This window comes from Miscanthus floridulus, chromosome 12 (assembly GCF_019320115.1).
Source record: "Miscanthus floridulus cultivar M001 chromosome 12, ASM1932011v1, whole genome shotgun sequence".
NCBI classification, from domain to species: Eukaryota; Viridiplantae; Streptophyta; class Magnoliopsida; order Poales; family Poaceae; genus Miscanthus; species Miscanthus floridulus.
Genome location: NC_089591.1, coordinates 4,381,650 through 4,396,670, shown reverse-complemented (window position 1 = coordinate 4,396,670; position 15,021 = coordinate 4,381,650). Strand labels below are relative to the sequence as shown.

Here is a 15,021-nt window from a genome sequence, read left to right as displayed (position 1 = left end):
TCAGTAAACATGTTACAGTTAACATGATATATAACCACCTCATCAAGTGGAGTTGCTGCACATCACACAATCCTTTTGTATATGTGGTTGATCTGGTTGTGTACCACTGTACCCTCCTGTATTCATGTTTAGGGCATGCTAATTGAACCTAGATGAATGAGTAGGATAGTTAGAGCTTTTGAACTTTTGACTGTCGGTTTGGTTATTACTACTTAGTATTATTTGGACACATTCAGTACATGATTGTCCGACATATATATTTGGGCATTTCCTAACATTAGGATGACATGTCTCCTCTAAGAAGTCCAACAAACATGATTCTTATTTGTCAAACACATGGTTATACTTTCACACTGCTCGTTTTTTCTAATTATTTGGACTACAAGAAAACAGCACGCAGTCCCAATTTATGCGCATACTAATTATTATGTCTTTTCCGCCCCCAATCTACTGTGATGTTAATATTCAGTTGTTGAGATGATATTACATATGGCCTGTCCTAATAAGTTATAGAAAATCTTGACAAAATATAGGGACAAATATATATCCATTATTTATTTAAAAAATAAAAACACAATATTTTCTCTGAACTCCTAGCTAGATTAAGTGAACTATTTAAGTTATACCATCCAAAGATGCCCCAAAATGGAAAACCCCATTAGTTGTATGTGCAAAATGGACAATGGAACAATGATTTACAAGTGAGGTGAATATATACTACAATTTGAATCCACAATATGTATGAAGTACCTAGAGATACCTTAGTCAATGATATAGGCTTCATGTGCGCAGCATGACCATTTGACCAAACTTGCTACTACACAATTAACATGACAAGTGCATCATCAAGTGGAGATACTGCACATGACAGATGACAGCACCCATTGATCTAGACGTTTGGGCTTTACTTTGACCTCTTAACTGTCCATTTGGTTGGTGTAGGTACCCGCTGCTTAGTGTTATCTAGAGAGATTCTATATATGCTCCTAGGACTTATTTGGGCATCTCCTAACATTAGGCTGACATGTCTCATCTGACAAAACCATCAAACTTGATTGTTATTGTCCAGTACATTATTCAATGCAGATGCCTATGTATAAAAACAATTACATGCAAACAGGCAAGGGTTGTTTGTCATGTTAACAACCTAGCTTGCATGATAAATATATAGCCTTCTTATTAGATCCACCATTTCAGTGGCTCAAGGTTTGTCTCAGCCAGTAGGCTAGATGAACATCAGAACAGAGCAGACAAACAAAGTGTGTCTTTTTCCTGTCAGATTTTCTTTTCGTTGATAGAAAATGAGAGGGGGATTGAAGATGAGGGATGCCGTGTAGATTTTTCTTGAGATCCAGCACACGTGCATGGTTGATCAGCTCGTACGTGGATGGATCTGAGCAACAAAACCAGCCACATCAACAACATCAGCACTTTCCAAAGAGGCCAGTGAGATTCTGCCTGTCTGTGGATAGATCTGAAACTGGCTAGTCACCTGATCCTGATCATGCATGCATGAACCAACAGTAGTAGTACAGTTGATGGCCAGCAGCTGCAGAGGAGAGGAGAAGGTCCACTGCAGCTGTTGACTTGAGCACTTCGCCAACTAGCTGCTCAATCACAACAACACCAAACCATCATGGGAAAGCATCATCATGTCGAATTGTCCATGTGCAAGTGAAATGCAATGAGAAATCGGAAAATTGTGATATTAATTCTAGCAACTCATCCTTCTTTATCATATAGCATAGCAGGAGTAGTATACATATACATATACATATAATCGACGCTACTACGAAACAAAAATGTTACAAACATAATATATATATAGCATACTTATATATATGAGTATTAATTTAGTTGTTTGACAACAAATTAAAAAAGAAGAAAAATAACGGCATGACCTTGGTCGACATTCATTCGTTTCTACAGATACAGATGTACGTATATATGAGAACGAACTAGCATCAAGAAGAAGTATGCATTAGACGACGTGACGTGATATGCATGTGCTTTGGCTGAAGCTATCAAGAATCAAGGACGCGGTAGATGACGACGAAGCAGGGCAGGATGGCCCTGGGGTTGGCCACGAAGAGCTCCTCGAGGTTCCCGTACACGCTGCTGCTGGAGGCGTCCTCGCCGGCCACCGAGTCGAAGGGGCCGTCCTCCTCGGCAGCGGACGACGTGGCGCCGTCGCCGTCGCGGCGGACGCGGCCGGCGATGACCCGGCACACCAGCATGGCGCGGCAGGCAGCAGTGTCGCTCGCCGGTTGGTGGGGCTGCATCGACGAAGAAGCCGACGAGTCGCAGTCGTGCGCGCGGCCGCTGCTGGCCGTGGTGCGCACGCCGAGCGGGTGCGCGCCCACCCACGACGCGAAGCCGTGCCGGATGGCCGTGCATACGCCGCAGGGCGACGAAGTGGTTGCGTCGTCGGCACCACCACCAGCAGCGCAGCAGAGGGCGGTGGCGCCGCTGAGGCCGAGGGAGCACGCGAGCGGCGCGGAGTGGAACCTGAGCAGCTCGTTGCCGTCGGCGGCTGCCCGGGCCTCCACGACGGCGCGGCAGCGGGAGCGGACGGCGTCGCGGTAGGCCTCGAAGCGGGTGACGGTGCGCGGCGCGTTGTGGACCTTGAGGATGCGGTCGATGTGGCAGAAGGAGCGGCGAGCCCGCTTCTGCCAGCTCGACTTGAAGATGATCTCCACGATGTTCCGCCCCGAGTCCTCCGGACCCAGCTCAGACACTGCAGCATGCAGCAGATGCATTGCATGGATTGGTTAGCATGGCATGTGATATGATGGCCATTAACTCTACTAAACTACTGTACTAGGATTAGGAATGGCTAATCGATCTGTATGCATGCCATTGCCATTGACAGTGGACGACAGACAGACAGACAGACAGACAGAGTGCAATGAATGATCCCTGAAATCTATGCAGGTACGGGTACGGTGCCGAGATGGACGGACAGCATCTTTGGAGGACAAGGCATGGCATGGCATTCATGGCGTTTGAGCGAAAAAATTGCATGCATGGCTTTCAATCGTCCTCGTCCTGTGATTCAGGACGTCTTTTTCTTGACCTAAAGCATCTCAAAAGCACGTACAGCGGTACAGTACACTACACAAATGCAATGCAGCTCATCACTCTACTTGTCATCTATTTCTTCATGGCTGGCAATGCAAGCCCCATCTTTGTTTTCATTTTATGTATTTATATATCTTTTTTGCTCATAATCCAACTCATTATTCATTTCAGACAAACAAAGCAAAGTTGTGAATGAATTGAATCTCTGTGTGTCTCCCTTTGTAATGAGTTCAATTAGTACATCATTTCCAGCTTGTTGCACGCGGCCTACAGTGCTCTACACCAACCATTATAAATTTAGGCCTTGTTTAGTTCCTCCCCCTAAAGTTTACTCCCTATCACATCGGATGTTTGACACATGCATGGAATATTAAATATAGACTAAAAAAATAACTATTTGCACAGATTGCGACTAATTTGTGAGATGAATTTTTTAAGCCTAATTAGTACATGATTTGATTGCGTGGTACTACAGTAAACATGTGCTAATAACTGATTAATAAATTCATCTTGTGGATTGCTGAGGACTTATGTAATTTATTTTATTATTACTATCCGAGCACTCCCATGACACCCTGATATGATATCCCTAAACTTTACTCCCTACGTTTAAACACTTCCTCAGTTCAATTGTGACCATGGATGGATACTATGTCAACTACTGTACCACAAGCTGTTCATGCATGCCCATGACTATATGTGTTGTTAGTCATGTCATGTGGAGCTAGCCTCTTTTATCAATCTTTCATGTGATTATTGCTGCTGATACAAGCCCAAAGGCATGCACGGCCTGCTGGCTAGCTGCATGATTAATGCACTGAGAGTGAGAGACTCATCTCACCTCATGTCCTCATCTGCCACGCACTACCTTGTGCTTGTGCATGCAAGCAACTTTTGTTTGTGCTGGACCATGAACTGATGATTTTTTATTTTCATGTGATGCAGTTACATGCATAAACAAGTGTGTAGATGCTTTGGGGAGAATACACAACAACAACACACGGTGCCTGTTGCCTGCTTGCTTGTAAACCACAAAAGACAAAGAAAAAGATGAAAAGGAAGCAGGCCGGCCGGGGGTATGGTATGGCATGTATATATAATATAACTTTGATGAGCAGAGCAGCATCTTCCGTGGCCTTTCTGTTTGTCTCCTCCCCTCCCCTGCTTCTACCTCCACTCCATTCCCACGTGGATAGATGTGCCAAGAGAGATTATATAATATAATACCCTGATAATAAACTATTTAATCTTGCACTAGTAGAGTAGTAGTGGTAACTAGTTTTATTTATTTAGATGATGATAACGAAGGGCATGTTTGGCACAGCTCACAACAAGCTGTTTTATTTACCAAACACTCATTTTTAAAACAGCTTCACCCATAAAGCTGTTTTTCTCTTCCTCTTACAAAAACATAAATTGGGATAAAGCGGAAAAAAGTAGTTAGCTACCCAAGTCTTTCGTCCCCATGCATGAACAGCATTAATCCTAGCAAGCTTCATGTTAAAGAAAAGGTCCACACGTATCGCCTTTACTTTACTTTACTTTACTCCTGGGTGAAATTCCCGTGTTGCGTGCATTGCAATAAACTTGCTGTGTGGGAATTAATGTATATATTCAACCCACTATACTTGTAATACTTATGCTAATACTGTACTCACCCACATATATATGTAAAAGAAAATACTACTAGTAGATTATTCCACGAAAAAATCGATGGCAAAAATTTCATATATATGCACAGAAACAGAAGAATCAATTTCACCAAAAAGAGAAAAGAAACAAACAAATCTGGATGAGCAGTGGAAGGAGAGGCTAGGCTAGCAAAGCATACCTGCATGGCGAATGGCCTGGTGATGCTCCATGGTGTCGGCCTTGGTGAACACCTCGCCGCACTGCGGGCACGCGCACAGCTCCCTCGGCCTCGGGTACCGCCTGCTCATTAATCACCACAATCATCATCATCGTCCAGCTTAAAAGCTGACTAATCATCAATCAATCACAAAATTAATTAAGCAAGTACGTAGCTAGCTGGACGGATCGGACGGACACGGACCTGGACATGGGCTCCACGTTGATGGCGCGGCACTCGTAGCAGCCGGAGAGGCCCCGCGCCCGCAGGGAAGAGTGGTGGCCGCTGTTGCCGGAGCCGGAGGCAGCGGAGGAGGACGATCCGGCGCCGCGGTGCGCGCGGCGGCGGTTCAGCGTGGCCGTATCGGACGCGGACGCGGCGGCGGACGACGCGGCTGAGGAGGCGGCGTCGACGACGTCGCGCATGGCGCAGAGCGAGGCGCCGCACGTCCCAGCGCCGCTGGCGCCACGGAGCCGCGCCAGCGCCGAGGGCGCCGATGGGTCGTGCACGCGCGCCGCCGCCGTCGCGCTCCGGCAGCTCAGCAGGCTCTTGACCTGCTCCCAGGAGGAGGAGGACGACGACGCCGCGGCGGCCTTCTTCGTTGGCTGGTGGTGGCCTCGGCGCTGCTGGTGATGAGCGGCGTGGTTGTTGTTCTTGGCCGCCGCCGCCGCGGGGACCATGGGGCTCTTCCTGGACGACGACGACGACGACGACGCAGCCATGTCGACGCGGTGGCTTCGTGCACCTGGTGGGGTTCTTGGCGCCGACGGCAGCGACGGTTGCGGTGATGGCGGCGGTGGCTTCTTCTTGCGCTTGCTCCCGTGGTGGTGGTGGTGGTCATGCATGCCGCCGGCTGTCGGTGCGGTGGTCGCCGGTGCCAGCCTTGGTGGCCGTAGAGCCGCCTGAGGAGGGGAGCAGCAGGGTGGCGAGAGCCATATCGTCTGAAATCTTTGTGACTAGCTAGCTAGTGTGTGTCCTTTGCATTCTTACTACTAGTAGTACCTATATATATGTGTGTGTTTGGACTTTGGAATGGAGATGAGAGGAGGAAGAAAGTTGGAGCTGGTAGAGCTAGCTAGCTCAAACTCATCAAAGTCCAACCTCCCCGCACTGCTTATGAGTAGTTATGACCCCCCTCTCTCCTCTCCTAGGAGGCTATAGGATAGAGAAGAGCAGCATAAGAGAGGGTGTGCCATATATGAAGAGGGCTGAAGGGTCAATTCGACTAAACTAAACTCCTGTTAGTTATGGGCCCAGGGCCAAAAAGGAAAGTGTTTTGGATCTGAATAAGTTACAGTAAATAAAATGGAGTATTTTGGATATGCATTCTGTCTGATAATGATATAATGTTTTCAGGCCATAAATAAATCAACTTCTAGAGTCATCCTAAATCAATTCTTTGACTTTGACCGTATTTATAAAAAACTTAATGTTTATGATAAAAAAAATTAGTATTGTTAGATATGAAATGTATTTTTATAATATATTTTTTGGTAGTTAGATACAACATAAAATGTGTTTCTATACTATATGTTATGTTAGTACTATTTTGTATAAAATTTCAGTCAAACTTAAAAATATTTGACTTAGGATAACTCTAAAAGTTAATTTATTTAGGACGAAGTAAATACTTCCTTAGTTTCTTTACGTAGAGCATTGTGGGATTTGAAAGGAAAAAAGGTCTAGAAGGTTTTTGTCCACAATTAATAAAATTATATGTATGTTTAGTGTCTAAAAAGATTGAGCCAGCACAGGTTTGTATTTCACATATCTTTTAATATAGTATTGAGGTGGTTTTAGTTTACAGCAATTGATAAGAAGGTACTAAGAGAAATTAATGGCCAAAGTTTACTTAGAAAATTAATTCAAATGCAAATACACCATTCATGTAGAAAGAGTGGAGTGAAATCCCAGGTCCTTCCTAGTCATGGTAGGGGCAAGATAAGCCATGCTAGTGGATCGGATGAGCCAATTTGGCCTTCTTAAGAAAGTAAGAAAAATCTTGGTCGCAACATGAACGAAGGTGAGGTAAGAGAACAAATTTCTGAATCAACCTCGTTCTGAAAATTATTAAAAAGTTCAACTATAGAAAAAACACTATGATCTTAGGCCCCGTTTAGATCCAAATTTTTTTTGGATTCTGGCTACTGTAGCACTTTCGTTTGTATTTGGCAATTAGTGTCTAATTATGGACTAATTAGGTTCAAAAGTTTCATCTCGCGATTTCTCACCCAACTGTGCAATTAGTTTTTTTTGTCTACATTTAGTACTCCATGCATGTGCCGCAAGATTCGATGTGATGGGTACTGCGCAAATTTTTTTGGAATCTAAACAGGCCCTTATTAGGGGGTGTTTGGTTCCACCTTCTAAACTTTAGTCGATGTCCTATCAAATATTTGGACACATGCATGGAGTATTAAATATAGACTAATTATGAAACTAAATGCACAGATTGAGATTAATTTGTGAGACAAATTTATTAAGCCTAATTAGTCTATGATTTGATAATGTAGTGCTATAGTAAACATATGCTAATGATGGATTAATTAGGCTTAATAAATTCATCTCGCGGATTACTGATGGATTCTGTAATTTGTTTTTTTATTAGTATCCAAACACATCATGCGACACCACATATGACATCCAATATGACATCACTTAAACTTTAGCCTCTACATCCAAACACCCCCTTATATGGGCAATCACGAGGCAGAACACAATGCAAAATAACGGAGTACAAATGTAAGACATTTATGCTTTCACCTGGATGGAGTTGTGATTCATCAGTAGGGTATCATCCACATTCATGCCTACCTAGACAATCATGGGCCCCAACATCCCAGTAAATGCTGGACCTACTACCCCATTACTAATTAATTTTTTTTGGAAAAAGATGTATACACTAATAAATATAATATTGATGAGACAGTGGTGGTCAATAGTTCGAAATCAAATTTCTACTTCTAATTGTAAATGAAAGTTCGTGTAGGTTTTCTAATTCATTTAAAACTTTTGAACCGATTTCTAAAATTTTGTATAGTTTGACATTCTTAGATTCACTATTACAAATATAGTCATAACAAAGGATTCTTTTGATTTAGGATAATATGTTTTTATTCATATTGCTAATCAAAGTTACAAAATGATTGGAGAACGAACATAATGATAAGTTTGTGCAGCAGATAGTCATATATATGCAGAACGCACTTTGGTTTGAGCCAATTCGTGGTACGTCAGATGTGATTGTCTTACGATGATCATATCGAACCAAGTCCAGCTCAATTAATAATCATCATAATGCTGTTTTCTTGCATTAACAATTGTTATGTAATGCAGACGTCTCATCAAAAAAGGGTACGCTGTCCTTTCAAAATAGAACACGAAACCTTCCTTAATGTATTCCCTCTCTAACAAAGATTATGCTTGTATGTTATACCTACGTGTCACGTAGTAGGTAGTAGAAGTAGACATCAACTTAACATAAGAATCAACTCTACAATAGATGAAAAATAAACATGACTTATTCCTGCTGAAAGAAAGTACTTTCTTGTGGAATGAATAGGCCAGAAATGTAACTCGTAATTATCCGCAAACTTCTTTGTAAATGCAGAATTGTCTAACATCTTTGTCCCTCCTTTTATATTCCATTTTACAAGATTTTCTAACATCAATGATACTAGATGTCCATGTCTGCATGGCTCATGTTGCTGGACAAGGTCACAAGAACTACCAATCTGTCGCCATGTGGCCTGGCACCATCCAACTTTTCCATCCAAAATTATTGGTAAGAAATAGAAACCACACAGCAGTGTCTCCCTGCAGATGCAGAGAGATATTACCTTAATTAAATGATTTCATAATAAGAGGTCAGGACAGGTAGATGAATCTGACATCAACATTATTACATAAAAAAAAGATGGAGGTGGAAGAGACCAAGAAAGAGACAATGATGAAGTGAGAGGGCAGTTAAGCAACTGGAGGCAGGTAAGCAACTGAGTGTAACACCTTAAAATTTGACTCTTTTGAAATAGAGCTAAAATAATTTATTTATGAATTTTGGTACTCATGAAATATAAAAAAATATTTTTGTTCATTAATTTAAAATTTATCATAAGGTAGCAACATATTTGTGCATACGTGCCAGTGCATTTGTTTCTTTGAATTGTGTGGATTTGATTCAAATTGAAAACATTCAAAATGCTTTTGAAAAATAAAATTGAAAATGGATTTGAAATAAAATAAAAGAAAATTTGTAAATAAAAGAATTTTTAAAAAAAGGTGTAAATTTTATTTTGGGAGCATACCAAAATTTTTCATTTTTATTTGAATTAAAAAGTGTATTTTAAATATTCGAATTTGATCAGGTTTACATTTCGATTTGAATTTGAAAACAAAATGGAAAATTCCTTCCTCTCTTGATCAGGCCCGAGGCCCAGCTCCGTCCGTGTGTCAATTCGCCCGCGCGGCATGTTCTTCCCGCGCCCCGTGGCCTGTTCCCAAGCCAGCCCAATGCTCTCTCTTCCCTCCTCACTCTCTCGACCCAAGTCAAAGGCCGCAGCCGCAGCCCAGCTCAGCAGCAGCAGCACCCGCGCGCTTCCCCTCTCTGTCCGGCTGACAGCCCGACCCCGCTTCTTCTCTCACCGACAGGTGGGCCATCCCTATCAGCCTCTCTACCCTTTCTTCCCCGCCGTGACTGACACGGACTCCACTGCCGCCGCCGCTAGGAGTCCGTGCTGCCTCGCCCCGCATCGTTGCCTTGTGCCGCAAGTTCCTTCGACCCACAAATAGCGAGCCCACGTCATGCCGCCTACCCTGTGCCCTATCTCGCACCGCCTTGCCTCGAGCTAGCTCTGCGCCGCCTCGCCCGAGTCGCACGCGTCGCCCCGTGCCCTAGCTCCACTGCCGCCATAAGCACGACGTCGAAGACTCGTCGTCGACCCCGAGGAAGTCTCGCGGTAAGTTCACCGTGTCTCCCTCTCTCCGCTCATGCCCATCCCTTGTAAACCGCGCCCGGAATCGCTGTTCCGGTGAAGCTCCATCGCCGGCCATGGCTTCCATCACGCCGGCCTTACTGCTCCGGCTAGCTGCGCCCCTCCTTCCCTCCATCCTCTAATCCCCGCCGTCCACTCTTGATCCGATGGTCCAGATCAACCGGTACCCCTTCGTAGGCCATCTTGCTAAAGAGCCCCTCCAGTTTTCTATTTTCTAACCCGCGGTCCAAAGCGCAATCACATATTATGTTTTCTTCTTTGGAAAGCATAGTTTCATCGGTTTAGATCCAAAATATGTTTTCACCTATTTACAGTTTTGCCACTAATCTTGTTTTAGCCATAAAATTTCTGTTTTAACTCCGATTTGATCCGTTCAACTTGCGTTAGGTTCGTATTTATGTTGTCTACGTGTTCATACTACTGTTAGATATGTTTTCAACTTTTAAAATTTGAGGTTAGATTTAATCTATTATTTTATTAAAGGAAATCTTGTTTAATTCATATCTTCTATGTTTTAGCTCTGAACTAACCCGTTCAATTACATTGGGTTCATTACGACGAGAACTACACGTTAGTAACAATGTTTCTCATGTCACTATTTCTTAAATTTCATGGTTTAAACTCTAATTTGAATAAATATTATGCAACTAGATTTTATAAATAAAACATGATTTGTTTTACTTTAGTTTTGTAATTCAAATCTAAATTTGACTTAATTCAATTTATATAAGCTTTTATATAGTTAAAACACATGAAGATCTTCCTTGTTGTCCTATACACCATTAATCACTTATCATACTGCATGTGTCTACCTTGATTACCACTAAGAATTCCCTAGTACTTTGTTACCTTATACCTTGATACCTATGGGGTATTGCATTGGGTAGTATTATGCTAGTGCTCAACTAAAGCCATGATCTTGTAACTTGACTAATGGTATATGCAATAAACACTAAAAGATGCTTTTTAGCAACATAGAACAAGGGGGCTAGAGCATTGGGCTGTTTTTATGGTGCTCTAGATTTCTCTCCCTAAGGACGTATCTGTAAGTGATCATCCGGGATTTACAGTACAACTGTGAGGGCTATATGGCTCTGGCTTTAGCTTAGTATGAGGACCTTTTCTAGCTTATTAGAGGTTACCTTTATTGGCGTAAGAATGGCTTACCAAATTGGGTATAGGACAACCTCTGTCCCCTTGTGTATAGGCCGCCTATCATTGTGCCATCGGGAAGAGGGGTTCCTACATCTGTCTGCCGAGTGAATCTAATGGCCCTAACTTATTAGACAAACCTTTGAAAGGCTTCATAGTGAACCCTGTCGACCTTCCTTGGTAGTGGGTAAAGAGGCTGATCACCTCGGGCGAAAGGGTAAATCATGACTCATAGTGAAAGTATCCAACCTCTGTAGAGTGTAAAACTGGTATATCAGCCGTGCTCATGGTCATGAGCGGCCTTAGAACATTTATGGAATAGATGATGAATATTGATGATAAAGATGCACATTAATGATTATTGTTTATGCTATTCATTATTCATGTTTACCTGATCATGTGTTTATGGGCTTGTGATAAACTTGTGCTACTCCTATGCTAAAATTGTGATAATTAAAAGCTAATCGTAGTTGAACCAGTGTCAGCCTTTTGAGCCTCATGAACCCTATGTTATATTTGTTGAGTACGACATGTACTTACGCTTGCTTTACTTTTTAAATCTTTGGAAAAATCTCGGATGGGTACCAGATTGTTAGTCTAGAGGAGTTAGGCTTGTGATCAACCAGTCAGTTGTCTCGGTGGATTGAACTCTTCACCCAAAGACCGGAGTTGTCTTTCCGTTGTCTACTGTCTAAGGTTATATCCTTTATACTAAGTATGTTATATATTGAGCATTGTCTTTCGATATTACCCTTATTTGTAGCTATATGTGAGATTTGACTTCTGAAGGGTCGAGATGGCGACTAGAGGGGGGGGGTGAATAGTCTTTTCTAAAACTTAATCGCGTCGGCTAACCGAAACAAATACGGAATTAAAACTATTGGTCTAGCCAAGACTATACCCCACTATATATGTTCACTAGCACCTTGCAAAGATGACAATTATGCAACAAAGGTGTCGGGCTAGTTAGAGCTCTCCTAAACAATTCTAGGAGCAAGGTTACACAAACCTATGCCACTAGTACTTTAAGCAACAAGGGAGCTCCTACACATGCTAGTAAGCAAAAGCACAAAGCTAACTAAGCTCACTAGCAATGCTCAATAACAAGGCAACTAATGCCTAATTAGAGAGCGCAAAGATTTAGCTACACAAACTAAGCAATGTGACTAACAAAGTTACTAAAACCAAATTAGCCACGCAAGGGAGCTACTTCTATGCTACACAAGCAAGAAGGTAATTAGCAAGCTACACAAGCTATCTAATTACAAGAGCAACTACACAAGCTTAATATGTATAAAAGTAATTGCAAGCTTGTATAATGGGGATGCAAACCAACGGGAAGAACAAGGTTGACACGATGATTTTTCTCCCGAGGTTCATGTGTTTGCCAACACGCTAGTCCCTGTTGTGTCAACCGCTCACTTGGTGGTTCAGCGGCTAATTAGCATCACCCGCTAAGCCCGCACATCGGGCGCTGCAAGAACCTACCCCTTGAGTGAGGGTAGCTCAATGACACGCTTTACTAGAGTTGCTCTTCGCGGCTCCCGCGGGGCGAGCACAATGCCCCTCACAAGCACTTCTCCGGAGCGCCGCACAAGCTTCTTGCACGCTTCGACGGAGACCACCACCAAGCCGTCTAGGAGGTGGCAACCTCCAAGAGTAACAAGCACCACTGGTTTGCAACTCGATCACCTAGTGCCACTCGATGCAACCTCACGATGCAATCGCACTAGAATTGCTCACTCACACAATCGAATGATCACTATCAAGTATGTGTGTGATGGAGGGCTCCCAAGCACTCTCAAGCATGGACACAAAGTCCCCCAAGGTGCTCAGCCCCAGCCATGGCCGAGGGCCACTTCTATTTATAGCCCCAAGGGCTAAACTAGCCGTTACCCCTTCACTGGGCAACGGTCGGGCCGACCGGACGCTCCGGTCGTGTTGACCGGACGCTGGACCTTAGTGTCCAGTCGCTCGCAGATGACCACGTGTCCCGATTCTAACGGTCACTTGACTTGACCGGACGCAGCAGCTTCAACTGACCGGACGCTGAACCCCCAGCGTCCGGTCATTTCTAGTAAGCTCCCGAGCATGACTGGACGCGTCTGGTCGAACGCGATCGGACGCAGCCAGCGTCCGGTCACTCTCCAGCTACTGCAACACTCCACGTCAGTGCGACCGGACGTAGCCTACCAGCGTCCGGTGCATTCAGATCCAGCGTCCGGTCAGTTGACCGACGCCAGCATCTTCTCCATTCTCTTCACCCTTGCTCAAGTGTGCTAACCACAAGAATTTGCATCCGGCGCAATAGAAAATAGGCATTCCATTTTGTATGTGTGCCACCTCCTGCAAACACCACCTCCTTTGTAAATGTGCCAACACCACCAAGTGTACACCAACATGTGTATGTGTGTTAGCATTTTCACAATCATTTCCCAAAGGATGTTAGCCACTCAACTTGCCACGCCACTCGATCCTAGCGACAATGCAAAGTTAGATCACTCGAGTGGCACTAGATGACCGATATGCAAACAAGTTTGCCCCTCTTGATAGTACGGCCATCTATCCTAAACCCGGTCATAAACTTCTCTACACACCTATGATCGGTGAAATGAAATGCCCTAGGTTATACCTTTGCCTTGCGCATTCCATTCCATCTCCTTCAACGTCGATGCAACACATGCACCAACACGATCAACAATGATATGATCCACTTCATATCATCACATGATCATATTGGTTCATCGATCTTGACTTCACTTGCTCTTCACCGTTGCCATCGTCCATCGGTGCCAAGTCTTGCTCAAGCTTCACCGCCACGCGGTCCATCACTCCAAAGTCTTCGACTTGCCCTTCACGCTTGCAATCGGTCCATCAAGCCAAGTCTTGTCTTGATCTTCTCCACCTTGATCACATGACTCAATGTCATGTCTCATGTGCATTTAAGCTCCTTCATCATCACATGTGTGAGCTTTGCAACATCTCCAAGCCATTTTCACCTTCATGGCATATGTTGCTCACACACATGTACCTGTGGACTAATCACCTATGTATCTCACATAAACACAATTAGTCCACCTAGGTTGTCACTCAATTATCAAAACCAAACAAGGACCTTTCAACTTCCTAGGCTCACATATGGTGTGTATCTGGTTTTATTCTTAAAACTAGGTGCTACAAAGTGATATCAGAGCAATGCTGACTATAGGACGCAAGCCTAGTTAGAATTGGATGTTCTAGTATGCTCTCATCTATGCTTACTTCTTGTTTTCCTCCTAACCTTGTTATTTGCTAAAAGTTATGCTCACTCCAGCCTTTGTTCTATTATGAAAACCTTGTCTCTATTCTAAATCCTCTCTCTTCATCTAAATAGATGGGTCGTAATGAGGAGACCACCGGCATCACAGGTCAGGAGGACCAAGCTATGTTGTCCTTGATGGCATTCGACAAGGAGAAGCTTTTAGCTATGCAACAATAAGTATTAGAATGAAGGACTCAACATGGGAGTTCTCAACAGTGCTTGCCACAGGGTCAAACCAACATACCAAAGGGACCAGTGAAGAGACAAGTGGCAGAAGCTTGGAAGAAGATGAAGTCCAATGAAGGTGTTCATAGTAAGACGCATGGAAGTTAGGATCCATGTCAGTGCTACAAACATTATGGTTTTCTTTATCTTCGAACCAAGTCAACTAAGAGGGAAGTCAAGGTGTAAAACCCCAAAATTTGCCACTTTTGAAAATAGAGTTAAATGATTTATTTTTGAATTTTTGAGCACATGAAACATAGGAAATATAACAATTTTTATTAAATTAAAATCTATCATAGGGCTTAGCAACCTTGATGGTGCATTCATGCTGGTGCATATAACTTATTGAAGTGATTGGTTATGGTCAAAATTTCAAAAGGATTTGAATTGCTTTGAAGACAAGTTTGAAATAGGTTTTGAAA

General features: G+C 43.3%; 1 pseudogene; it reads right to left on the bottom strand.

Annotated features, from left to right (window-relative positions):
• Window positions 1–1,731: 1,731 nt before the first annotated feature.
• Window positions 1,732–6,056, bottom strand: LOC136497274 (uncharacterized; annotated as a pseudogene).
• Window positions 6,057–15,021: the final 8,965 nt, after the last annotated feature.